The sequence below is a fragment of the Passer domesticus genome, chromosome Z (assembly GCF_036417665.1).
Source record: "Passer domesticus isolate bPasDom1 chromosome Z, bPasDom1.hap1, whole genome shotgun sequence".
Classification (NCBI taxonomy): domain Eukaryota; kingdom Metazoa; phylum Chordata; class Aves; order Passeriformes; family Passeridae; genus Passer; species Passer domesticus.
The window spans coordinates 54,636,688-54,663,414 of NC_087512.1; the positions used below are offsets into that span (position 1 = coordinate 54,636,688).

The 26,727-nt window shown below is 37.3% G+C and overlaps 2 long non-coding RNA genes across 4 annotated transcripts; both read left to right on the forward strand.

The window, feature by feature from the left end:
* The first annotated feature begins 1,447 nt into the window (after positions 1-1,447).
* On the forward strand, positions 1,448-23,911 carry LOC135290171 (uncharacterized). Of its 3 annotated transcripts, XR_010352873.1 has the most exons (7): positions 1,448-1,588; positions 15,679-15,769; positions 15,868-15,997; positions 16,382-16,544; positions 17,169-17,242; positions 18,516-18,964; positions 22,210-23,911. It is a non-coding gene; the product is annotated as an uncharacterized LOC135290171 (long non-coding RNA). The 3 variants fall into 3 exon arrangements; XR_010352872.1 differs by lacking the exons at positions 16,382-16,544; positions 18,516-18,964; positions 22,210-23,911 and adding an exon at positions 19,019-19,264; XR_010352870.1 differs by lacking the exons at positions 16,382-16,544; positions 18,516-18,964; positions 22,210-23,911 and adding an exon at positions 18,071-18,395.
* Positions 5,355-5,792, forward strand: LOC135290172 (uncharacterized). The gene is made up of 3 exons (XR_010352874.1): positions 5,355-5,432; positions 5,540-5,603; positions 5,701-5,792. It is a non-coding gene; the product is annotated as an uncharacterized LOC135290172 (long non-coding RNA).
* Positions 23,912-26,727: the final 2,816 nt, after the last annotated feature.

Here is a 26,727-nt window from a genome sequence, read left to right on the forward strand (position 1 = left end):
CTTTATTCAAATAATGTCAAAACTCTAGCCCAAATGTAGCCATACTTCACATAACTTGTATCTTTTTTGCATGTTATATAGACTTACTGTGAAATAGTGATTCTCTTCATGTTTCATGGAGGGGAAAAGAAGTTTTAAAACAGTTGGGAAATAGGACCTCTTGCATGAATACTGTCTTTATTTAAATCTAATGTGAAGGGTAAGTAATGATATTGAAATCTCGCATTCCTGAAAAATACTTCTGGAGGGATGTGGGTCTGATAGCAATGAAAAAAAAACCAACAAACACAAATAATTTAAAAAAAACCCTGATTCACACAAAGCTAATTCCACCTAGAACACACTAAGTTGCAGAGCAACAAACTTGAAGCTAGCTAAATTTAACCAGATTGCTCTCTCTAACCAACAGTAACAGAAAATTACCAGAATGATTTTCATTATGTTTGTTTTAAAGTAACAGTCAGTAATGAAGATTTATTTATTATTTTGGAAAAAATATTGTGGAGGTATTTAAGGAGAGGAATCCTCCTGGTTTAGTAAAAATAATCCAATTTCTAATTGTCAAGTCGATAAACAAGCAGTCTGAAGGTCAGATATTTTGCCTTAGCCAGGTTACCTCATCACCCCTGAGGAAGTTAGCGCTTTTATCACTGTGTAATAGGTCATGTTATTCTAATTGAAAGTAAAATTAAGATTTCTTTCAACCAGCTTGTCCACTGCATTTTAAATGCTCAATGAGAAAACAATTCTTTTTTTTTGCCCTACTGTGGCAGAGAGAAAACCTTAAAACAAGAGATCTGGAGCAAGGAGCAACCTTATAAATGCAAACCAGTGCAAAGTGCTGTTCATTAGGCTGTTTGGTCTTGGCAGCAGGACTATAGGAGTTTCCAAGTTCTGATTACAATTTCACCACTGACTTGCGGGGTGCTCTGGGCAAATCCTTCCTGTCTCCTACTCCTTGTGTCTCTCTAGAATAGCAATAACAATGTCTAACTGTCCCTCAGTAATGTTAAGCAGATTAATTAAATGCCTTGTTAATCTGTTGCCATAACTCAGTCTGAACAGTTCTTTCCAATGTCAACATTCCCTATTCACCACCTGATTGAATCCTGGAGCAGCACACTGAAAAAAATCATTGATGTCTATGATTTGGTATAAACCATCTGGTGGCTTCTCAAAGGGACGTAGGATTTCTGCCTCTTACTTTCTAGAGGCAAGAAAAGGATAGAGAGTGTTGTAAAATTAATGAGTATTATTTTTCTGCTTCTATAGTAATGATGAAGCATTTTCTCCTATGAGGAAATTAGTGATCCACACATGGCTCAAAGCCGGAATTTGAGTGGTGTGCTATTTCCATTTTGTTCCTTATTTGCTTTTTAGTGTACTCTGGTTTAAATGTCACAATGGGAGAGCTTAAACTATGGTTTAAATGTCACAATGGGAGAGCTTCCATAGTTTACCAGGTCAAAGAGTCTTGACTTTTTTTTTCTGCTATGTAGTTTAGCTTCCTTGTTACTGCAGAAGATCAAGAATTGGCCTAGTGTAAAAAGACTGTTCCAAAAGCCCAAGTAAATTACATTTCTGCTGGGTAAGACTAATGTAGTTGAGCTAGGACAGTTACTGTAGACACAATATGGTTTTATTTACAATTACGCATTGTGATGAACACTCCCCACCCCCACACACACTTAATTCTAACTAGATTTTCTGTATCAGTACTGCATTCTGAAAAGAGAAATACAATAGGGATTACATTATTGTTTTATGTATAAGAATAAATACCTGAGTCAGCAGATATTGAAATCTGGGGAGAGGTTTTCCTTGCACAGAAGTTAGATGCTTCACATACTTATTTATTTTCTCTAAGAGAATGTTAAATGGCAACTTCATTATCACAATTATTTGCATCATAGTGCAAACTGTGTTAAATTCATTAGTGGTTTAAATGTCATTACCCCATTACTAAGGTGACAATATCTCTCCAGGTGTTTAAATTTCAGGATAATTGATTACCCAAAGTTATTCATCAAATAGTGAAGCACAGTCTTGTATTTAAATCTCCATATTTTTTCCTTCAGTGACTGCTAAGGTAGTCTTTATTCTGGAAATCAATATGCTGTGGTTTTGTTGGTTCCACAGTCAGGAGACTGAAACAAAAGATGGGAAGTTACCCCATTCATCTCAATAGGGTGTTAATGACTTCAAAGGCTGGTTGTGACCATTTAAATGTGAATGCCATTAGTCAGCGTAAGAAAAAGCATAGACACCCATCTTGCTTTGTAGAAATGTAATTGCATAGGGCAGAGGGGTCCAATTTTGGTTTCTGAATGAAGATGCATGTTTAAAAACAGAAAAAAGGGGCTGGAAATCCCTACTTCTCTGCTTTGACAAAATTAAGGGGGAAATAACTCCTAGCTAATGCTTCACTGCAGTTCTAGAAATGAATTGCTACCACAATCACAAATTAGACAGTCTGAAGGAAATTAGACTGCTACCATTTTGATTATTGCTACAAGACAGCAACTTAAAAAATTAAATTTCCTTCCAAACAGTACTCCTGTGTACTTTTATTGCAAAGCTCAATTTAATAGCTGACTCCACCACAGCCCCTCTTTTGGGATTGGTGGGGAAGACTTTACTAGCCGTTTTTCTGTGTGGTAATTTTTTGTGCCACACACGTTCAGTCACTCCAACCTGTCCTATATTTGCAACATTATGTGATTTGGGGAGGTAGATGGATGATGCTGACACTGTCTCTTTATGGTTTTGGATAACCAGAGTGTAACAGAGCTTGCATTTCAAGAACAACAGCTTTTGAAATATTTTGAGGAAGGCAATAGGATTCAGCAACTATGCTGGTTGTTCAGTGCATTTATTGTGACTATTCCACTTTGTTTGCACAGAATCACAGAATAATTAGGGTTGGAAGGGACCTCTGGAGATCATCTCATTCAAACCCATCTATTTTCTTTTCCTCTTCTTACCTGTTGCTATTTCTTGGGCTTTCTATGCTGGAAAAGGGCCCATTCCCCTGTGGTTTGGCACAGGGGGAAGGGAATTGACAGGTCACTATGAACTCCACAGTTGTGTCTCTAATAAAACTTATGTATTTCATTTTCTATTTCATATTCTTTTCATTCTATTCATTTTCATATTCTTTTTCTTCCCTTCGCCTCTTCTGTGTACTCTTGCTTGAATAATTTAACTTCACTAGGTGCCCTCTTAGTTCCAATCTGTTCCCTGTTCTGGCTTTTCCTCAACCTCTGGATAAAGTATCTAGCATCAGCAGTTCAGTTCTGACGTTCTTCTTGTTTCTCTTGCTGATGTACCTTCCATTCCTGAAAAAACACATTTCTCCCCAACAATGTGTATGTCTAAAATCTACTCAAAAACTTTTTTCTTTTCTATAAACTAAATCTCATTTTCAATCTCATAAAATATTATACTAATCTGTCCATTTTCCATCAATGCTTCCTACATTGTTGTATTGATCTGCATGAAATTGACAGAAAGTCCTTCCTTTAAATGATCTGCTGAGTCCATTAGATGTTTCTGTGGGGTGTATTAGACAAAAGCAGCATGGCTGTCAGTCTACAGCAGGGTAACTGGAGAATAGATACTATAAATTTAAGTTCAGGGATTATGTGTAAGCAATTTTTTGACTGACCTTAGGAGGTAGGAGAGGTTATAAGAAAATTATCTCTTTTGTGAAACAACAACAGCAATAACAACCAAATAGAAAAATGCAGAGTGAATGCAGAAGTGATCCATATAAATGAACCCCCTGGAGTACTTTAATGGGAAGGCAAAATAATCCACAGCTCCAGAATTCATATAGATTTTGAATTCCTGTGTTTAGGGATTCAGCAGAGCAACTTCCTAAGGCTCTTCTTTGGTTTAAACTTTCACTAGGGCCTGCCAACCTTAAATGGTGGTGCTTCACTGCAGACAAGTCTTAAAGAAGAGTAATATGGCTCTAAGTGCATTCATGTTAGATCTTATTAGGCTGGTAAAGTTAAAATATTGTATCTTCATGAGGCTCTGCTCTCCTTCCAGCCTAGCACCACACATCATCTCCTCATTCACATGTTCTTTTGCCTCCCCATCTCAAAACCCTGTATTGTTTTTGAAAGGGTGGAGTAAGAATATGGTCACCTGTTCTACTTGAGCTTGGGCTGTGGAGCAGGAGGCTGCCCTAACATTCCAGGGAGATTAATCAGCCTAGCCTCAAAGCCTTTGAACTGAAGCTCCTCTACATGTTATTTCTGAATTTGGCCTTATTGTATTGTCAGGTAGCCTTAAGGTAAAGGACAGTCAAGCTGGTACAAGCTCTTACTGAATTATAATCAGATGGAATTTATTATTACTGTGTTTTTGACATTGCTGATGCATCAGCTTTGCCCAACTTAAAAACATCAAAGCTGACAAATGGGCAAGAAACAGCAATGCTGACAGCACCACAGAAAGGAACAGGAAAAGGCCAAATTAAAGAAATCATGAAGAAACTGGTACCAGCAAGCGAGTCAGCAAAACCCATTGTATACCACAGGTTTCCTGCTTCAGCATTGTTCTGGAGATCTTCCAGCTTCTTGCCAGGCAGGGAATAGGGCAATTCAATGATACTGCACACTCCTGTCTCTCCCATCTCTATCATGGTTTCTTGTTACCCCCTTGCAGTTGGGCAGCCTATAGCTGTCAGTGAAAGCAACACGTTTTCAAAGGAAAACATGGAAATAATTTAAAAATATTTTATCCACTATTTTGAAATTATAGTTAGGAATTCAGGTAGAAGGTGAGCACATGGAAAAGCAGCTCAGCAGCTCTGTTGTGGGCCCAAACAACAGGAAAAAAGTAGTGTGTAGTGAGTAGAATGATAAAATAAATAAGGAAGGCATAAATTGGAAATATATTACCCCAAGAGGAACTGTTTATTTACTTTTACAAGAAAGTTCTAGAACAACAGGTTTTAATTTCCATGTCAGGCAGGCATGAGAAAATTGTAGCAGAGGTTGAACAGTGAGTCACTTTGGCGACTGCTCTTGTGAGAGTTGCCATAAACAGAGCTAAGACCATCAATCAGTATTATAAAATACCATCTAAACATCATGCACATTTATTGGAGCAGAGAAAATGAAGCAGGACATTGAAGCTATAGATGCTCACCAAAGTGCACAGACATAAATGTCAGACCCTGGCCTGCTTGGCAGAAGCAACTGAGAACTCAGAATCTGGACTTTAGATGATCATGTGAGATAAGAATGCTTCTAATATTCAAGTTATCAGTATTTTAAGGTGGATGTTAGCAATATTTTAAGTAATGAAAATGTTAACATTCATTAGAGGCTAGGGAGTTGTATGTAGCTGGTCCACAAAATATCCTGTATTATAGTGAAAGAAGACAATCTATGTAGAAAACATCAGCCATCTCTGAGGTAAAAGCTGATCTTCTTTTAACACTCACCCACTCCCACACTTTAAATATGTAGAGTCCTGAGGTTACATGCAGTGAGCTCATTGTTTCTCCCTATGTCTGACTCAGTGGGTTGGCAGCAAGAGTGAATCTGTGTCCAGTGCCTCAGCTGGCACCTCCTGGAGTCTGGTGTGTAAGTCTAAACCACCTGCACCTTCAGTGTAAGTTGATATACTGAGCTGTAAGCCACAGCTCTGAGAGTTTGGCTTATACCTGCTTCTTGTAACCAGCAGAGGAGCAGGACAAGCAGCTGGAGTAGAGTACTACATAAATCCAGCTCCTATGGAGAGATGCCTGTCAGTTCCTTTGGATGTGAAACGGGAAAAAATATAAAGAAAGAATAAAAACTATTGATTTTATTGATTGACAAATTGATACTTATCTTTTTCCTCTTAGCTGGTACAAAAATAACAAATTAACTAACAACTTTGAAAAAGGGGTGACTGGATTGAAAAGAAGGCAGACACTAAATTCTAAAGCTCCAATGAGAGTCAAACATACCTAGTGGCAGTGGCTAGGTTTCTTCTTCTTCTCTTTTAATTCTATAACCATATTTTCACATTAGAGCTGAAAGAAAGTGCAAAATTAATGAACTAATGCATTTAATAAATTTATTATGAAATCATGAGTATATTGGATCAAACTCAAGGTCCCATGATTAATCTTCAAGACCCGTGATGAACATGACTCAGAATTTCCCTGAGAGGACCTCTACCTTGCTGATATCCTTTAGCAACAATGTTCCTTCAGAAACTATGAGCTTGTCAGCCTGAAGAGTGAAGCTTGTGGGAGCTGGGGATGGGGTTTCCTTGGCACTAAGGCAAGTAGTTTGGATCTTGTTATCAGAGGAAATAAGAAAGACCACAAATCTCACTGCCTTCAAAACAGTATCTCCGGCTCGCTTTTTCAACTTTGATTTTCCAAAGCTGCTGCTAAAAATACCCAGGAAAAAAGCACAAAGGCAAAAGAGAAAAGAAAAAGGAAGATTTATAAAGGGAAAGAAGAGAAAACAACATGATTTTGTCCCCAGCTGCATGCACAGAGTAGGAAGAGAATTACATGCCTGTTGTTTATTACTGTGAATTTAGTGTTGAGCTGTTTTAACAGTTGGCATGGATAATTTTATAAGACTCTAAATAGGAAATTATATATATAGTACAATAGTGAGTTTTGTCTTGCTGTCAGTTCCAGTGTTAAACACCCTAATCACCCAGGTAATCAGAAGAGTGATTGGCAGATAAAATATCTGAGAAACTAGAATTCATATGTTTGTCAATGGAGACTGATCAATGGCACATTTCATTGCTGGGTACTTAATAATTTTTCACTGTACTGACACATTTGTGCTGCTAAAGGGGCATTCTGCAGCAGAACTGATGAGTCTGGACATGATACCACCTAGTTTGTACAGATTCATGCCTTCAAAGGCTGTCTCTGCAAGGCCATGTACCCTGCCTCTGCAGGTGTCTGATAACATCTCCAATTGTATGGGCATCCTCCCATCCAACACAACAGGTTCCTGAAATCCTTTACATGTAACTTTCTACCTGTTGGCATGTAGGCATGAGAAACACCCATATTTCAGGTCCTTATCTTTGTTTGCTCAGTCATCACTTCTCCCCAAGGCATTTTCATCTGTTCAGGAAGAGATGATTCAGACATCTTTGAACCCCATTCACCTGAGTTAGACAGAACCACTAAAGATTCTCAAGGCAAGAAGATAATTAGAAAAGTGATGGCACAATTTTTAAATTGATCTATTCCATCATGGGGATATGCTTTCTTTTGCACATCACAGACTTTCTGGAACAAACACATATCTACAACTAGCTGGGCCAGATTTAATTTTAGACACATAGGTATGTTCCCTGGAGTTCATAGATTAGAATATAGCTCTTAGGCCTTGTTTTATGTGAATACAGAATCACGATTATAGTTAATAGCTACTGGCTTCTATGCTACTTTTTTCCCATAAGGGAAGGCTGAGAGAGTAAAGGCTATTCATCCTGAAGAAGAGAAAGCTCAGAGAACTCTCATCAGTGTACATAAAAACACAAAGTGAGGGTGACAAGAGGAAGGGTCCAGGACCAGAGGTGATGGGCATGCACTGAAACACAGGAGGTTCCCTCTGAATATAAGTAAAGACTTTCCCTGTGAAAGTGACAGAGCACAGGTTACCCAGGAAGGTGGAGGATTCTCTATCCTTGGAGATGTTGAAGAGCTGTCTAGATGTGATCCTGGATAACTGACTCTGGCTGACCCTGCCTGAGCTGGGTGACCTCAAGAGGACCCTTCCAATCTCAAACACTGAGTGTGTACAAGTATTACATGAATCTCACATTAAAATAATTCAATTAATTTCCCAAGGGCTCATAGGGAAATGAAAAAAAAATCTCTTAAGGACTATCTGAGTGGCAAAAATTGTGTGATTTGCCTTGGAAGAGTAAGATGTTTGTCAAGCTTTTGGCTTTAACCATCTTTAACCTACTTTCTCTGAATATAACTAACTAGTATTTCTGCATTTGTAACATGATTCCTCTAAATAGATAGTTGTCTCTGCCAAGAATCAAGCCTTTGATGTAAAAATTTGTAGCCTTTGGAAATCTAGTGTTGGTTCTGATATAAATTGCAACTGTAAGATGTAGGTAAATATGTGATGAAAACAAGGTGTCTTGCCATAACCTGCTTTTGTTTGATAGTGCTGTAAGCTGCTTAGGGCAATATCTCTTATTTGCAACCAAGCTTAGGAGAGAAGTATTATTTTTACTGTGGTGAATTTCAGGAAGTTTATATAGATGTTTCTAAAAGCTTCAGTCCTAGAATTGTTTACCTGGTGTTTAAAAGATACATAACTTCATGTCTTGTTAAACAGAAATCTTTCGCTACTTGTGAACCACTGTGTCATGTTGCCTCTTGAGAAGAAACCATTAGCAGAGCGATACTGTTGTACATCTATTATTGTATCTGACTTAGAAAAATGGGTGGGTCTGACATAGATGGGGTGGATCCATGCACAATTCTGCTAGGGAAATGTTACCTGACAAGTAGAGTGGGAATCAGTGAGTGCTTTTCTCTAAACACAGAACTTAGCTGCCACCTCGTGATGAGGTGGTGTTCCTAGGAGCCCAGTAGACCGAATAAGTTTTAGTAATGTAATGTTGTAGTTCAAATTGTCTGCAAATTTTGGAGTTAACAGAAACAGAGCACTGACAGTAAACTTAACATTAATATTTATCTGATTCAACAAAAAGAATGTCTTTCTGTCTTTGAGTAAGAATGTGTTTTGACATGGCAAATATTCCTCTTATTTTAATATCGACCACTAAATAAATTTAGTCTTCATTTCTAGGTATTATGTATGTAGAAATTATCTTCCGAGGTAGTAACAATACTAATACTGCATTAACAAAGACATGGAACACAATGCCACACTAAATATGTCATCCTAGATGCAGGGACACTAGCTGAAAATTGTCTCAGAATACCTAAATTCCTTCTGTTGCTACAGCTGCAGAAATAGTAAAAGCACATTGCTAAGACTACCTCTGTTAAAGAGGTTTATAACGCTAAAGCTATCATTGACAATACAAATTCATGCAACTCAAACCCTCCACAATTGAGGATTATATGTATTAACAAATGCCCTGTGTTCTCACAGGTATAAGTATTTCTGAGCATATGTATATATTCAAAGCTTCTATCCCTTTGGAAAGATAAAATAAGTCAAAATATACATCTGTCCCATTCCATTTAAGGAGACCTTACATCAGCTTAGTGTGCAGGGATTAAGGCATATCACTTAAGTTATTGATAAGCTTTCCACTTTATATATGTATAAATAAGTAAAAATATATTAATACCCCAATGTTATATGGTTTAAATCTTAAATTCACTTTCTGTACACAGCGCTATGATCTTTATTAGCTGCTTTTCTTTTTTTCTGTACTCATAGATAAGAGAAAAAAAAAGGATGTTAATGTTACAGACCTTGGAAATCAAAACAGTGTTAGAAAAACAAAATATATAATGGTTTAATGTGGCTATAATATGGTGGATTAATGTAAATTGTATGCTGATATTATAAATTAATATACTATTATGTTCATAATATATTGTAGTTTATAATATATTGTAGTGTATTGCTTTCTATAAACTAGAAAGCAATCTAGTTTATAAATAACAATTGAATATCTGTGCTATTAAAATCAGCCTAAATGACCTATGTTTAAACTTACTAGCTAAAACTAAAATGAGTGCTCACTTAAGAGCTATTTCACACCAGTGGATTTGATGACTTGGGATCTTTTTTAAACAGCACTAGCAGAAAGGCTAGTTTTAATCCTGTTTTCTGTCTGCGTAAGAACTTATGTACCAGGAAAAGGGAGGAGAATTTCTATTTTCGAAAGAGTGTAGTCTCAGTCTGGTTCTGGTCTTGCTCAAGCCATTAATGACTTCTCTTCCAAAGGTATTTTTATTCTGTTATCAATTTTAGACTTTCTCAAAATTATGTTCTTATTTTGAAGTAGGCATCTGGCTGAAAATTTCACTACAAATGACTTCATTTCACTGTCTTTCAATACTCCTTTTCAAAAAAACTTTAATTTTTCATCTGCCATTTACTCTTCTAGTTTGTGCACTCTTGAGTTTCCCTACTTTTTTCAAGGTCAGCACTCAAAATGTCTTCTCTCTGAACTTTTAATTCTCCTAAACATTGCAAAAGATGGTAGTTTAGTTCTCAGGATCAGCAGCTTTACCCTGAGAATGCTGAGCAAGATAATGCAGTAGGACATACATGATTACTTCTTGATAATTTTATTGAAGTGAGAGAAAGCAATATATTCCACTGCAAAATGACAAAGTTAATATGGGTATTTTTTTTCCTGAGCTTTTTAGACCATAAATAGTTTTAAATTACAGCTTCTCCTAACCTCTGCAGAAAAAAACCTTGATGCTTAGATGGAGACTGAAAGATATTGTGAGGACTATCAGGTAGTGTTTGATATCCTCAGACCACCACCCACATACACCATCCATCTGCAAAATTCTGAGAAAGCTCAAAAACATACAGATGTACATATAAACTGTTTCAATAATTTTTTTCACTGTCTTTATTTCTGCTGGGGTTGTTTAAGCTGCACACCAGCAGCACTGAATCAGGAAAGAGCAAAGGGGAAACCAGTAATGAGATACAGAAAGAAAACCCACAATCAGCACCAGCTGTTGCCCAATTAAATTCAACAGTTCACAGGTGTTCACAAGAGGATACACAGCTTTGCCTGCGCCAAGGTACCGTTCCAAATAACCCTTATGAGAACAATACAAAATGAATTTTATTTCATTGGCCACATATTTTTAAAGCTTAAATTTTTTTTTATGTTAATAGTAACAATTTCATAAACCAAAAATTTCTCTCTCTCTGTTTTTGACATCTTAATCAAAAGTAAAAAATGTCAGAGCTAATAGTTGAAGTGTCTGGGCTCTTGTCAGCTATAGTCTCTCTTCTACTTGCATTCTGAGTTAAAACCCTTCTAAGCAGGCTTTATGACCATTGCCTTGTATTTATAATCCTATGTCCTAAAAGCTGAAAATCTAGATGGGCATAAGGGCATTGGATGAATGTGACTTAAATTGATATGACTACCTATGTTCAGATACAGCTTGACTTTTGAAACAGGAAATTCATGAACAGCACAATACTGTCAGATCTCTGCATGTGGGCACTACTGATGATCTAGCAAGTATGTATTGATGCTACTGTGTGATATGCTCATTTTGTGATTACACAAGGTCTCCAGGGCTGGCACTTTAAAAGCATAGTTAGCTTCTTAAAGCATGAAAATCAACAGCAAGAATCAGAAAGAAATCTCATAGTTCTGCTGTATACTATTAATTCCTTTTCAGCAAAACCTTTGAAGTATTTTAATTTGTCTGTGGGAAGACACTGATTTGAGGGTCATAATATAAAGTTATGGGCTTTAAAATGATGAGGTTTACACTTGATTCACATGGCTGTGTATTCACTATTGTGCATTTTTAAAGCAAAACTAATTTAAACATGAAATGATGACTTGTTTCCTTTTGTAGTCCAAAATTACCTTACAAAGTTCCTTGTCAATTACAGTATTTTGGCTGTCAACTAAATGTTTAGGCCATGGATGAGACATTGGAAGGCCCAGGGCAGCTTTATCTCTGCAGTGTAAATGAAATGCATATGATGTCGGTGCTCTAAAGGTTAAACTTGAGCTACAACGCAACAGAGACCAGTTCTCAGATTAAACCTACAGGGAAATATTTATGATGTTCTCTGCCTCAAATTTATTTAATAACACTTAATAATACTAGTTTGCTCTTAACCAAAGCAATGCCTTTCATACAAAGATCTCAAAGCACTTTCTACATAGGAATTAATTTTCATCACACCCAATGAGAAAGACAAGCAGTAATTTATCTGTTCGGAATTTCTTTTTATTAAACTTACATTTAGTCTAATATTAAGACCTTTTAAAAGAGGATGAGAATTTGTATTTTTATATTCTATGTTTCACTATCTCTGAACTGGGAATTGTTCTGATAAGCCTTTGCATCTGGAAATTAGGGTGTGTCTTTTCTAGGAATAACCAGAAAAAAAACCTATAGGGCAACATGACAGAAAAAAAAGAAACAATAATGAAATACATGATAAAAAGGAACAGAAGCATTGGGGCTTAGATCCTTGTAGTTTCTTTTCCTATTTAATTTAATTTATTTATTTAATTTATTTTTACTTCCAGAAGAAATGCTTTTTGAAGACTTTTCATGCTGGGCTTCAGATGTAGCTCAGTTTTCAGATATGCTTTTCAGTAAAAATATTCATGTAATTCAAAACATTTCAAAAAGACAGTACTGGACATTTAAAATCCTGGTTTGATGCATGCAGAGCACAGAATAGTAACAGTAGGCTAGCAAAAGTACAACCTATTTGCAAAGGTGAAAGAATAACCTTCACAGTTTAGGGGAAAATTGTGGCTTCTTGTCACTTTTTTTTTCTTTTTTTTTTTCTCTCTCATTTTTTGCCTCTAGTCACAGCAGGATATCATCTGTTCTCAAATCAGAGACAGAAATTTGGCCTGTATTACATGTGTACAAAACCCAGTCATGGAAGGGGTTACTATTCCCAGGTGAAATACTTTTCCTTGAGCAGAAACTCAGAATGCTTACTGTCAGTGTGATGTAGGCCCATGTGTGGGGTTTTAAGGTAAAATGCAAATTCCTGAAACAACTGCTATGCAGCCCCTCAAGGGATTACTTCACCCTCTTGCTGGAGTGATACCAGTTACTGCTCCTCTGCTCAGTCAGGAACAAAGCACAACTCAGTAGACATAATTTTTTAAATTTTATCCCTGCTTATGAGCAAACTTATCCCTTGTCTGTTCTGTATTTCATCAGTCTACCCAGAGATTTTCTGTAGCTGTACACATTACAGATGAATCACAGGTTATGGTTATAGCTGTGATTGTTATTCTTGGAATTAAAGGAGATTTAAGAAAGGCTCTGTTGCCAAGAAAGGGGAAAGGAGGTGTTTGGTGTTGAAACAAGGAAGCAAAATGTTGTTTATTCAAGCTAAAGAAAATTTCCCACATCTCTGGATTCTAGTTCACCAATGATTCATTGTATTATAATAAAGTAATTTGTTATACATATGTACAATACACAAACTGGACAATACACAAACTGGCAGAAGTGTCATAATCCCCTCCTGGCTTTTCTGCTGATGAAAGAGGAGGCTGGTGTACAAGGCAATGATTTCAAATTTGCTGAGAATCCAGACCAGAGAACTTAGAAAAGACATGCATAGAAAAAAGGGCTACGGGTAGGAAAATATCTGACCCAGCAACAGAAGCAAATTGTGCTCCAGTCTCAGATGGGCTGCTTGTTACACAGTTTTTCTCCATTTGCTAGTTCTTTCCATCCATGATTTGGAGCATTAATTGTTTCTGTTCTTTCATGTTCAGCACTTTTTGTTTCATTTTGTTTTGTTTTGTTTTCTTACCTTTATATGGGAATAAAGCCCACCAATGGCCAGTGAAATGCTTTGCTGGCTTTCCTGTGGATTACTGTTTTTAATGTGAATATGCTTTGGAATTGGATAAAATTCATGCCAGAAAAGACCCTGACTATTTCTCATGTCCCATTCAAGCTTCGGGTTTCTTTTCAGGTACCCTGCATGGGAGAGATTTCTCCTGATGGTCCTGTGATGAACATAGTTAAAATGTCCATGAGAATATACACAGCTGGGCAGGACCAAAGGATAAATGTGAAAATTGGCTGCACCCGAAAAGATGTTGTCCTGCTTCATGAGGTTTTTTCAGACCTCATTGGCAGAAATTCTTTATAGCTGTGGTAGATGACCACTAATGATCCCTCAGGGCTTTAAAAATCTATGAATTTACAATAATAGACTAAGGTTGGATATACCTGAACAGATCCTTTAGCATGATCCAGGTCCCAAGAAGTATCACTTAGTGCTAAGTGCTATCTCGTGCTGTTGGTTTTATTCTTTCTTCCTGTAACTGTTTCTTAGAAGTCTGAAAAAAACCAATTTAATTCCCTGCTGTTTATTTCCTTTACAGTTTGGCACACATTCAGTTTTTTCTTCCATTTGTTTGCATACATGTATGCAGAGCTGCAAGCACCCACACAAACTAATGCCACTTAAAATAGTGAAAAAAGATTAACATAAGTAATACAGTTGATCTTTCTTGATACAAATGTAAATGAAATATTGCTAAAGTGAATTCTTAAATGCAGGAAATACACATCATTTGCAGCCAGAATCAAATTTTTGGTTTTTTAACTTTATTTTTCTCATGGACAACATACAGATGGTGATCAAATGAGTCTCCCTGACATGACTAAAAGTATCAGTCAATCACAGGGATTTAGTCCATCCTTTGCTGTCAGGTTAGAAACATGACGATTATCCAAGTGTCATCTCTGCATGCTCTGAGTAGCTGGAGGCATACAAGTCATCTAAACTGGATGGCTGTTTGATGCAAAACTGATGAAAAGCTTTTGGTCTCATTTGTGCTCAGCTGCAAGACCTTGCATTTGCCTATCACTCCTTGTGAGTCTCAAATTGTAGGAGTAAGACTGGACTTTGTGCATTCAAAATAGAATGAAAATGTGGTGGGTTTTTTTTCCTTTTCTTTTTTGTTTCCTTTTTATATTCCAGTCCTTCCCTTTTTACAGTGGCACTGCACTCATTTGCTTTAATATGAGCAGTGCTGTAGACTACTAAGGACTACAGATCCCCAGATCTGTCGTCCTTAGTTGTGAAAGACTTGTGTTTTCATGTGGGGAATAGTTAATACAATTGCATTGCTTTTCAGTCTTCTTTTTTATTTTGTTTGTGAGTGTGTTTGCTGTGAAAATATATGAAACATACTGTGTGATCCAGGGCATAATGAGCAAAGTGTATTCCCTTCCACCCTCTTTGCCTGTATTTGGAATGAATGTTGCTATATCCAATTCAGAAACTGGAGTGTGGACGGACTGTTCATAGCTACATATAAAGGTAGTGGTGCTATGCTCTTCTGAACACTATAATAAATTCTCTGTTGACAATTCTTAAGATTTTAGATACTTTTGGAGCATATCCAACAGCGAAAACTATCCTCAGCTCCTAGCCCATTCTGCTTCTTGGTGTTCGTGGGATAATTGGATGACTCATTTAAATAAGAATCAGATACTATAAGCTGGTTGCTCTAATGGAACCCCTTGCATAGGAAAGGTTAAACTGTGGAATTTTTCTATGTTTGAAAATTTCATGATTTTTACAAAGGGGATAAAGGTGTCCTTGATGTCTCTTTTCATCTTCATGGCTAAAAGCAATTGAATCCATCTGCAAATTAACTATAATTCAAGAACTTTATGTAGATTTTTCATAGGCTTTGTTGTCTCCACAGGGCCCATCCAGGCCATGATTGAAGAAGGCTGATCAATCGCTTTATTCTACTATATCTTACTATACTATACCTAGTAAGAAGCTCGTAACCTCTGCCGACAGTCCACTACAGCTTTGACCTAATTGGTCAATCAATCCAATTGTCCAATTAAGAAATCACTCTTTGATAAACAGTCTCCATAACACATTCCACATGTTCACAACAAGAGGTGCAGCGTGTGAAAATAAGAATTGTTTCTCATTCTTTTCTCTGATCTTCTCACAGCCTTCCCAGGAAAATGCCTGGGGAAGTAATCTGTTGCTCTCAGTGGCCAGAGAGCTGCTGCTACACTTTGTAGCTTGTGCTGAAGAAAAAGGTAAAACACATATAATAATGCATATGTATATGCATTAAAAATAGTTCCATAAGATGACAGGGAAACCCAGGGGCTGTATTTCTCAACATCTTTTGTAGGATTCCTGCTGTCATAGGCTCCAGCATGAGTGAGGATCTTCCTAGCCAGCCTCCAGTATAGCGAGGTGGCAAAATGACTCTGGAATGCAGTGAATGTCTCCACGTCTCCCAACACTGATGGAAGACAGATGTATGTGAGAGAGTACCTGGCTGTGATTTACAGCACCCTTCTCCCCATCTGGCAATGATTCATACTTTTGTAATGTTTATGATCTGCCTGTGCTTAAAAAGTGAAACACACTTGGGGAAAGTATCTTGATGCTGGCATTGTTTTCCACATCTCAGATAAGTTCTTTAAGTATATTTGGGTTTATGTGTTTAATTTGATGCATTAGCAGCAAAAATAACAGATGTGAGATGCATGATCTTTATTTAGACTACAGCAGCTTTCAGAAAGCGCTTATAGAAAAAACTGTAATGCAGACAGAATGATAAAGGTAACATTGTGGGAACACTTGCTGATTTCTGAACACTGCCAAAAGATGCCAGCTAACCCCAACTAGTTTTTTCTCAGTCAATTTATTCCTATAGATCACTTACACTGACTAACTAACAGAAGCACACTTCACTAAGACACTTATCGGGGCTGTATCGTAGTTATAGTTCCTTATGAATAACAAAGGTTCACACCATAACAGTGGGATAAGAACTCCAGATCTCTGAAATGCTTATAAAAGGTAAGAAATACAAGCTCACTTGGCTTATTATTTTATTACAAATTCAGACCAGATTTTAACCAAGATTCACATAGATTCATGACTTCTTCCAGTGAAGAAGTTCCATGGTTTGGGTTTCTGCATCAAAACTGAAGATAATTGAGTTGCATGAACATCTGAATAATGATTGTTCTTTGTGTTCTTAATCTGAGTTTCATTTGTGTTCCATCATATAGTCGTGGATTAGCTGCAAATATGAGATTTTGAACTCCGTAAATCTATGTGAATCAGATAAGTAAAAGTGCTTCTTAATTCCAAACAGTATACTCATAGTGACTTACATAGGTATATTTGAATTTGGATTTATGAATTAAAATTAAAAATAATGAATTAAAATTGGCAATTCCTATGGGAAAAACATTGATTTAAAAAATAACAAAAATGAAGTTAAAAAATGCAATTTTAAATCTCAAATTTAGTTATTCAAAATTTTGGTGACTCTTCAAAGTCCTAAAAATTATAATTTTATGTAACAGAGTATGTCATGGCTCACACATTGATGAATGCTTTCCATCAATTATGAAAATTATGTTTTACCTTTTAATCTCTCTTTTTCTATTGTCTTTTTTTCTGTTCATTGAATAGGTCCCTAAAAATTTTACAGTCTTCTTTATTCATTCTTCTCTGAGTGAAAGGATTAATGTGTCAGCACTACTTATGTAAGTACAAGGAAGACTGGGCCTCTATTACCTCTTTTTCTCTTAATACAGTAGCAGGGGATTGTAATGACTTCAATATACTTGAACGTGTCTATTTGTATTTAATGCTTGTAATCAAATTGCTTCTCTGTGAAGAAAAGACAGTAAAGGTTCAAGCATGACTTTTAATCACTAGATTATTCTGTTTGTAGAAATGCATATAACCAAAATCCTTACTACACGCTGCAAGTGTAAAATGCTGATGTCTCTGTGGTAGCTGGTGCACTTGTGCTTTTTTATTTGTGCCTCTGTCACAGAGTGTAGGTGGAGCATGGGGCTGCACTGGTCATTAGAGTAGTCAGCCTATTGTAGTTCACTGCACACTGGATATCTGCCTTTCATGTATTATTTTCCCTCCAAAGTATGAGGAGACCAAGTTGCAGAACACTTAGACATGTCAGTGTAGTGTAGAGCAATAACAATTGCTCTACAATGACAATAACACCCTGAATGAGCTGGCTGGGGGTGTAGCAGCCTGGCACTTGTGCAGTGCCCTGCCTTGGGATGTAAATCCCACCCAGAGCTCATGAACCCTCACAAACCCCAGATAATGTGGCTGGACCTCTGCCAGCCTCCAGAGCACACCCTTAGGGCTGGCAAGAATAACCTGAACTGGCACTGCAATTTGTTACATAGACATATCCCAACCAAGAAATCATAATGAATTTCTGATCAGTCTCTCCGCTAGAAAGTAAAATCTCTTGTACCAAATCATAGTACCATTTTTGGAAGTGTCTGAGACACAACTCTATCTGTGATTAGCCATTTTTTTACTGTGTTTATTTTCAGAAAATCTCAGGAGCCCAGCCCTTCCACTCTGCTGAAAAGCATAAATCCAAGAAAAGGGGAGACAAAACACTGTAGAGAACCAACCCTCCTTTGTTCTGGCGTATTGAAAATTTTTAAGTTTTTTGCTACAAAATATAACTGTACTTTTAAGAATTGAATAATTTGACTTTATGGTAATCTTGTTGGCATGAAATACGGCTTATTAAAAAAAAAACCAAAAAACCAAAACTGGAGACAGTTACAGTCAGAGATGCTGACTTTGCCAGAAAACTACTGTAATAATATGTCCTCTCAAAACCTATCCTTCCTGACTTAGACTGCGAAAAGAGCAGGGAAGGTGAAGAAGGGTATGAGGAAAGGGGAAAATAAGGGAAAAGGAAAAATTTGGGCTTAATATCTGTAGGATCCAAAATTTTTAAATAATCTCTATTTCCTATACATACAGCATTTCTAGTGTGGTTAAGTCCAGCAGACCCCCTGGTACTGGCTATGCTGGGCACAGATCTGAGGTATCCTTGGCCAATGGGGAGAAATAACAGCAGGAGTACAGGAGTACACTTTCAGGACTTATACGCCGTCTATTTCTTTGGCTGGAGAAGATTCAGAAGATAAGAAGTGAGAGAGGAGTCAATCAAGAAAAATTATTTGTGGCAACCTGACCAAAAGGACAAAACAATTTGCTGTAGATGAGTGAAATGGCTGTTTTTACTGCTGATGGAGTGTATGTGCAAGGTTGAGCAAATGTTTAAAAGTAATACTGGGACCTAAGGGAAAGTGTTATTAACTTGATGTGAGTGAAAGGCTCATTGGAGAGTGGGGCACAGGAGATGAGAAACTGTGGAAGACTGAGCTGCAACCATTGTAAGAAACACCTGAGGCAAGGAAAGGCAGGAGGTAGGTACTTGTCACTGAAAGCATAACCTTATTTATCTTTCTTCCTGTTCCCAGCTGCTTTGTCCATGATGCCATTCTCCTCAGCCATGCTCTGAATCTTCCAAGGGGCCATCTAGACAGTGAGGAAGAACTTCCAAATAATTTAGTAAAATTTTAGGATGCTCTGAAGGCCTGATAGCATAAAAGCATGCAAGTAGAATTTATTACTTTCAAAAAAGAAAAAATATTCATGCTAACAAACACCTGAGCATTGATATTAAAAAATAACTAACTGCCTAAACTACATGACTTTGCAGAAGTAATTCGAGTAAATGTATTGGAAAAATATTTTCTCACACTGCAAATACAATTTGTTAAGAAGTAGAACATTTGTCAAACTTAGGAAGCTTCAGTTAGAATAGGTATTCTAACTAAATACAGAGCAGAATTCAGGAGAAACTTCTGCTAGAAAGTTCTGCTTTATCTTAGCACAATGACCCATTACTTACTGTCAATTACATTGCTATGTCAAACAAGCCTGTTGTGATTTTTTAATCTGGGGAAAACTAACTCAGTTTTATTTTACTGGAGAAGAAGCCTTTTTGATGTTGTTTTTGAATAAGGTCTGAGAATAACATCGCTGTGGAAAAACTGCTAATATGTGATCCTACAATCTCAGAAAACTGGGCTGTGTCAGGCTTCCTACGCTCTTTGCGTGTATTGCCACTCTACCCATAAGCCCTCTTTTATATATCATTCACTGATAAAGAAGTTTATCTAGCTACTCAACAAATAACTTCACCCAGGTACAAAAGAATACATAAATACATTCTAATAACCTCTCTGTGGACACAGTAGTCAAAATCTCACATATTCCAGCAATTACATTTCATCACTTAATTTTTTTTGTGGCTTTCCTGTCTGTCTGAAAAAAGGAGGGACCAGTCTTGCTAGAGCAGTAGGTTAGATCAGTGCACAAATCCTAATGCAGATGCAATTACATTAGAATGAAAAAGATTTTATAGCTTAAAGGAAGTGCAATGCAAATCCCACTAAAAGGGCATTATATCTTTTAGAAGCGGGTAAGAATGTGAGGGAAATGGTGAAATCCTCATTTGTACTTGGAGAAGAAAGATAAGAAGTGGAAAGTATGGTGAAAAAAGTAGCAGCCCAGGGGAAAAAGAAGACCTTAAGAGGATAAAAAAGTCAAGCATTTTCTAAAAATTTCCCACAGGCCATCATGGCCCAGTCCAACAGTTCCTACTGCTCTGCCTCCTCTCCCCACAGGAAATCAGCTGCTCTGCTACTGCTGCAGGTTTGCGTTTCCCCTCTAATTTGGGGGAACTAGCTGCCCTAGGATGGTTCTGTTGAGAGAAACTTTGGAATGGTTGCTAAGCACAAGGGATTAAATTAAATCTAAGAAAGTGTTGTTTCAAATGCTATGAGGCAAAATTGGACAATCAAACTAGGTACTGCTCAAGTTTTGGAAAAATGGTAAAATGTGGAAGCAATGGTTTGCATATGAGGCAACATGTGGAGCCTATTTAAAAGTGTTCAAAATTGGCAACACTTTGTCAGACAGTTTAAATATTTGTAGGAAGTAAGCATCAACATGCAGTATGAACACAAAGGCAGATGCTTGACTTTTCCTTATGTGAATATTTCTGTATTTTTTTAAGTGTTTCTCCTATTATGGTAACAGTGGACTGAATTTATGACTATAAATGCAAGGGAAAGCCTACCATAAAGTATGTACAGACTTCTGTAGGTCTGAAGAGTTTATGGGGTGTAACTCCATCACCACATAATGATGATTTATTTAGACTACTCTACAGAGAATATGCATCACAACTGTGGTCTTTCTTTTACTAAGTATCCCAAAGGTGAGAGCTGCAAATGCAAAATGCAGTAAAATGATGGAAATGTAAGGACTGAACATGCAGTTTTACCAATCAGTGAATCAATTCAGCTTTTATTCTCAGAAAATATTACACCAGCTGTTTTCTGAAATAGGAGTGGTTATTACCCACATCTAGGTTTTTTCCCCCCAGGGATTCCAAATGAAATCTTATAAAGAGAAAAAAAAGGATATTCAGTGCACAGCCAACTTTGAAGTTTTGAAGGCAAGAATATGTCTCATTGCCTAAAACTATTTTGAAAACAAAACCAACTCCTAGCAGGAAAAAGATGGACTATTTTGTCTTCCTTACCTATGTATTACTCGGTCTGGTTTGCAACTCAACATGAGATCTTTTGGCCAGGTCATTGAATAGTACCTGCATTCTCTATTTTCAAAGATATAGCAAAGATATACGTGTAAAAACACATCTCCTTTACCATGTATTCTGGTTTACAAGGGGATTAGATCTGCCAATTACCCCATTCATATTGCCCACAATTTTATAATTACTGATTAGGTGCAGAAACATGGCTGTTTATCTTCACATCCATTCTGTTTTTACTTCTTGGCATATAGTAAATTCATACAATGCTGATCTGGCAATGAAGGCAACAAACTGGGCACTGTAGCTGGGAAAGCCCACAAAGTTGACACTGTGAGATGCCAAGAAGAGAATATTTTACTGCTTAAGATCAGCCTCTTCATTTCAGAGCTCCTGAAAAAATAATGTTTGGATTATTTTTGTTTATCTTAGTAGATTTAGGAAGCTGATTTTTCTGTTTCCTTCACATTATCAGAAAACTACTGGCAGCAAAGAGTAAAGAATCATTAACACCACTTTTGGCAGGGAAGAGGCATGGAAATACAAGAAGCAGGGCTTGCCCCATGTTGGTTTGCAGAAATCTCAAATGCTATATGAAGTTACTATGCTTGAGTTTAAAATGGCCACTGCATATCATTTTGTAGCTGGCCCTGTACATAACCCTTTCATTCTTCAACCTTTTGTTGTTTTTGCTGAGTTGTGTTACTGCTGATAGCTTTCTTGGGTGTTGCTAATTGCAGACTCCACATTTGCCTCTTTTGATTTACTCTTACCCATGATTCTGGCTGGCATTGGTTAAATAGGGATGGAGCCACTCTGCTGGGTGTGCTCAGTGGACAAATTTTCAAGCTTGTAAGCACCTTCCTGGCAGCTGCTGCTACGCCAAGTAAAAGAGGAAGGGTCACAACAAGTTCTGTGGTGTTCTTTCTGAGAAAATAGGCTGCATATGCTGGTGGAAGGAAAGGCAGTAGGAGGAGAGCTAGACAAAGAACACATTTACTATTAAATAGCAGTTTTAATTATTAATATAACTTTATTTGACAGAATAAAAATTCAGAAATCTTTTTTAAAAATGCCTGAAGATGAAGCTCATTGATGTTGACCTCATGTCATGAAACTATCAATCAACTAGAAAAAGGCATTCATCCATCATAGAAAAAGAAGACTGAAACAATACCTGGATTTTAAAAATAAATAATCATAAATTTGCATCTTTCTGTAACTTGGAGATGGATTGCAGAGAAGCAGTAGGTTGTTGGTAAGATTGTTTTTTCTGTAATTCAAGAAGAAATACCATTCAGCTTTAAATAAAACACAACCGTGCTAACAAAGGACCTATATAAACATCCTTAAAGAAACCTCTTCCCGTACTTCCCACTTATAGCAGGTGGAGAGGAGTGAAAACAGATCATCCAATCTGGAAGTTATTTATTTTGTTTTAAAACCTAATATATTCTGATCTGATGCACTGAAAGGACCTAAAAGCTGAGTTGATATATGGAATTTTTTAATGTGAAAAGTCTAGACATAAACTGGGATTATAGTAAAAATATATACTCACCCACCTGTGGATTTATGAAATGGTGAAGTACAAAGACTCATGACAGACATATAGTTTAGCAGCACTGGATTCGCATTTAATCTACTTTTCACATACGTTTTAAAAAATCTTCAATTATCTGCAAAAGATCTGCTTTCATAAACTCCATAATTTATCAGGGATTAAAAGAGCAATGTTTTGACAACATAGCTGCTTTAAGTGCAACCCATTTTTTCTACATCATTAATCCAGATTGAATAGCTCCCAAATTTTCTGACCCTGGTAAATGTATCCTTGCTGTTTACATTTGTGCAAATGATACTTTTACTATTCAGGTTGAATTTCAGGGCTGTCTTATGTCAAGAAAGTATGTTTCAGAAACAGCTTTTTTTCTGTGTTTTGTAAGAGTAAATATTTCATTGCTTTTCAGAACAATTACATTTGAGTGCAAATCAATCAGTGTGATGCAACAGACTTCTGAAATCAAAAACAAACCGCCTGCAAAATGAAGTGGCTGCTTATCCTAGAATTACAGGTCTCTAGGAGACAGAGGGGTGACAACTAGCTTACTAAATAAAAGATGGTGGGGGAAAAAAGTCCTTCTAGATAATTGTTGCTTTCTTTGAACTTGAAACTAATAGGTAGAAACTGGCTTTTCCAACTTCAAGCTTTTACTAGTTACCATTTTCAAAAATTATTTAGCAAAGAGATTTTTGCCAGGAAGATTGACAAGATAAACTCTTGAAGAATTCCTTATGATTTCAGCATTTTAAATTTTAAAGTTTTGATTTAAGAGTCCAGAAAAGCTTGTCAAAATTAAGTTTTCAACAACCATGGAATGCAATTTAGTACATTGAATTGATATAAAGAAACTGAAGAATTAGAACTAAGTAGTTGTATTTTTACATACAACTCACTCCTAAATTATATTTATGTGGTGTTTATTGCCTTTTATTTATTCTGTCAGGAAATAAGTGCAACACATGTGCTGTTTTATCACATGAGATGTTAGTGTAAAATACGTTAAGAAAATTGTGGCAATTAATCCTCAGTCTCACCTGACAGATGGTTTCTGCACTGCTTCATCTTTCAACAATTTTACTGTGAATCCAAGCAGATAATGTATTTGAGACAACAATTTTGTTGGACACTAGGAAGATAGAGTTATTTCTATTATACTTGAAAAGTGTTGTAGTTTCCAATGAAAAATAGAGACAAAATTCCGTATAACTTCTGGTTACCAAACTCCCTGAATCCACTGTTCTCCAAATTGGCAATATCATCCACAAAGGCTGATGCAGCAGGGATCCAATTTTATAGTATCTATTTTCCCTGAGTATTCATTTAGCTGCCCTATTCTTTCCTAATGTTTCCTACAGAGATCTCTGTGGTTTTCAATATCCTGCTGGCACTACTTCTTCATCTATGGCATACAAAATTTTAGATACTAAACCATTTCCAAAAGATCAAATCAACTTGTCTAACATATCATACCTGCTATTGCTTTTAGTATGAGTGATATGTCTGTGTTTTGTGATTTAAGAAACATTTATAAGTATGTTTTTTGGCTCTGGGCATCCCAAAGACTATATTCAGACAGCAACACAAAGGCTAGATGGAAGGAAACAAAGAGTGCTGAGCTGTAGGTTGTCATCTTTACCATTTCTTGTGTGATTTGGAGAAATGAAAATATATTCCCACTTGTCACGAGTTATAATGCCCTACAAGCAAGGGTTAAGGTTCTTCTTTCTTCCTGTGAGAGAAATCAACCCCTGCCTGAAACATGCTATATAGGATACCCTCTGGTGATGGACAGCTAGGCAATTCCTCTACCACAAATGTGTTGAACTAACTTGAGGCAGGAGCAGGGATGTCCGGAGGATAGTGTTCTGTCTGTCACTAGCTGCTGTAGAAGAGGCAGCAGCAGAGAGTGTGGAACCAAAGAACTATAGAATGGTTTAGGCTGGAAAAGATCCCCCAGGACATTGACTCCAAACTTTGACTAACGACCAGCTACCTAACTGACTAACTTTTCTGACTAACTGTCAATCACCTCCACTTTGTTGAACTTCTCCAAAGATGGTGACTCTACCGTCTCTCTGGGCAGGTTGTTCCAATGCTTGACAACCCTTTTAGGGGGAAAACTCTTTCTCATGTCCAATCTGAACCAGCCCTGGGACAGTTTGGGACTTTTCCCTCTTGTCCTGTCACCTGTTACCATGAGAAAAGAGGTTGATCCTCACTTCATTACAACCTCCACTCAGATAGTTGTAGAGAGTAACCAGGTCTCTCCTGAGCTTCCTTTTCTTCAGGCTGAACAACCCCAGCTCCCTCAGCTTCTCCTCATCAGACCGGTGCACCAGACCCTTCCCCAGCCCTGCTGCCCTTCTCTGGACACTCTTTCAGGATCTCAATGTCTTCCTTGAAGTGAGGGGCTTGGAACTGGACACAGGATTTGATGTGTGGCCTCACCAGTGTGGGGTATAAGGGGATAGTCTCTGCCCTGGTCCTGCTGCCATACTATTGTTGACACAGACCAGATTTCCTTGGCCTTTTTGCCACTTGGGCACAGCTGGCTCAAGATCAGTTGACTGGCACCCCCAGGTCCTTTTCTACCAGAAAGCCCCTCTGTCCCAGCCTATAGCACTGCAGAGGGTTGTTGTGTCCCAAGGGCAGGACCCAGCACTTCACCTTACGTAACCTCGCAGTTATGTTCACAATCCAGCTTCTCCAAGCAGCTCTGCAGAGCCTTCCTGCCCTACAGCAGATAAATACCCCCACTAAACTTGGTATCATCAAGTGACTAAGGGGCACTCAATCCCCAGATTCAGATCATAGATAATCATATTGAACAGATTTAGTTGCCCGCATATCTCAATTTTGTGTCTCAGCTCAATTCTAGTTTTACAGAAATTCTAGTTTTAGAGAAATTTCTAGATTAAACATTAATGGCACTGATATTCCAATTTAGCAGACTTGAAACATGGAGAGCAAAGTATTAAATTCTCTAAATATAGTCCTTGTTCTCAAAAAATTCCACTATTTCAGTGATATAGTGTAACATTTATTTAGAACATTTTACACTGTGGTTGAAAAGAAAGATGGAAGGGAAGCTAAGAAGTAAAGAGAGGGGGAAAAGTAGTAAAACAACAGCAGCTTAATAGTTACAGTGATGCAAAGCACAATTAATAAAAATTCTCTTCCACAGTGCATAATCTTTAAACTATTGTTCATTAGGGTAGATTCACTGGGAAGTTGCAGTATCATGAAAAAGACTACACAACAAAGTCCTTGGAAAAAATATGTATAGTCTTGTAGAAGAAACAAGGTGCGGAAAGGTTTCAATTGTGTATTCATAATAAGCTGAAACACAAGAATTATCAATAATCATCCATTTTTTTCTGGTGACGTGGTACTGATGGGAGTCAGTGACATGATAGACTAAGGTGTCAGAGCTGGTATATATCACTGTGAGATAAATGGAAATTTCAGCTGAGGGCAAGCTATCTGACCTTCACTCTAACTTTATAAATATAGCTTATATCCAGCTATATGTAAATTTGTTTGGCAAAGGAAGTTATGATTCACAGAAAAAAAAGAATGCAAATGGAAAGACCTGTGCCTTAAGACATGCCTATGGAAAAACAGGCTGGACAGTGACATTCACAAAAGATATTTGGCAGTGTGGAGGTTCCTGTCATCTAATAGTAAGCCCTGAATTTCAGGTCCCTCTGGTTAAACCAAAGCACGGCTGCTCCTGCAAAGTCCGTCCTCTAAGGCCCAGGTGGCAGGCAAAAAGACAACTCCCAGCAAACTTGAAAGCACTGGGACAGCAATTGGGACTCTCTCTTCCAATGCACTCCTTTCAGTCACTGTGGAACTGTGCAGAGATTTTTATAGAGCTCCTTTCACTGTTTCAGGTGAAGTAGCTGGGCTTTCAGTATCTGCCATAGTCTACACTAAAGGCACACATGGTTTGTGTACCTTTACAAGTGCAAACATATAACCTAAACCAAGACTTG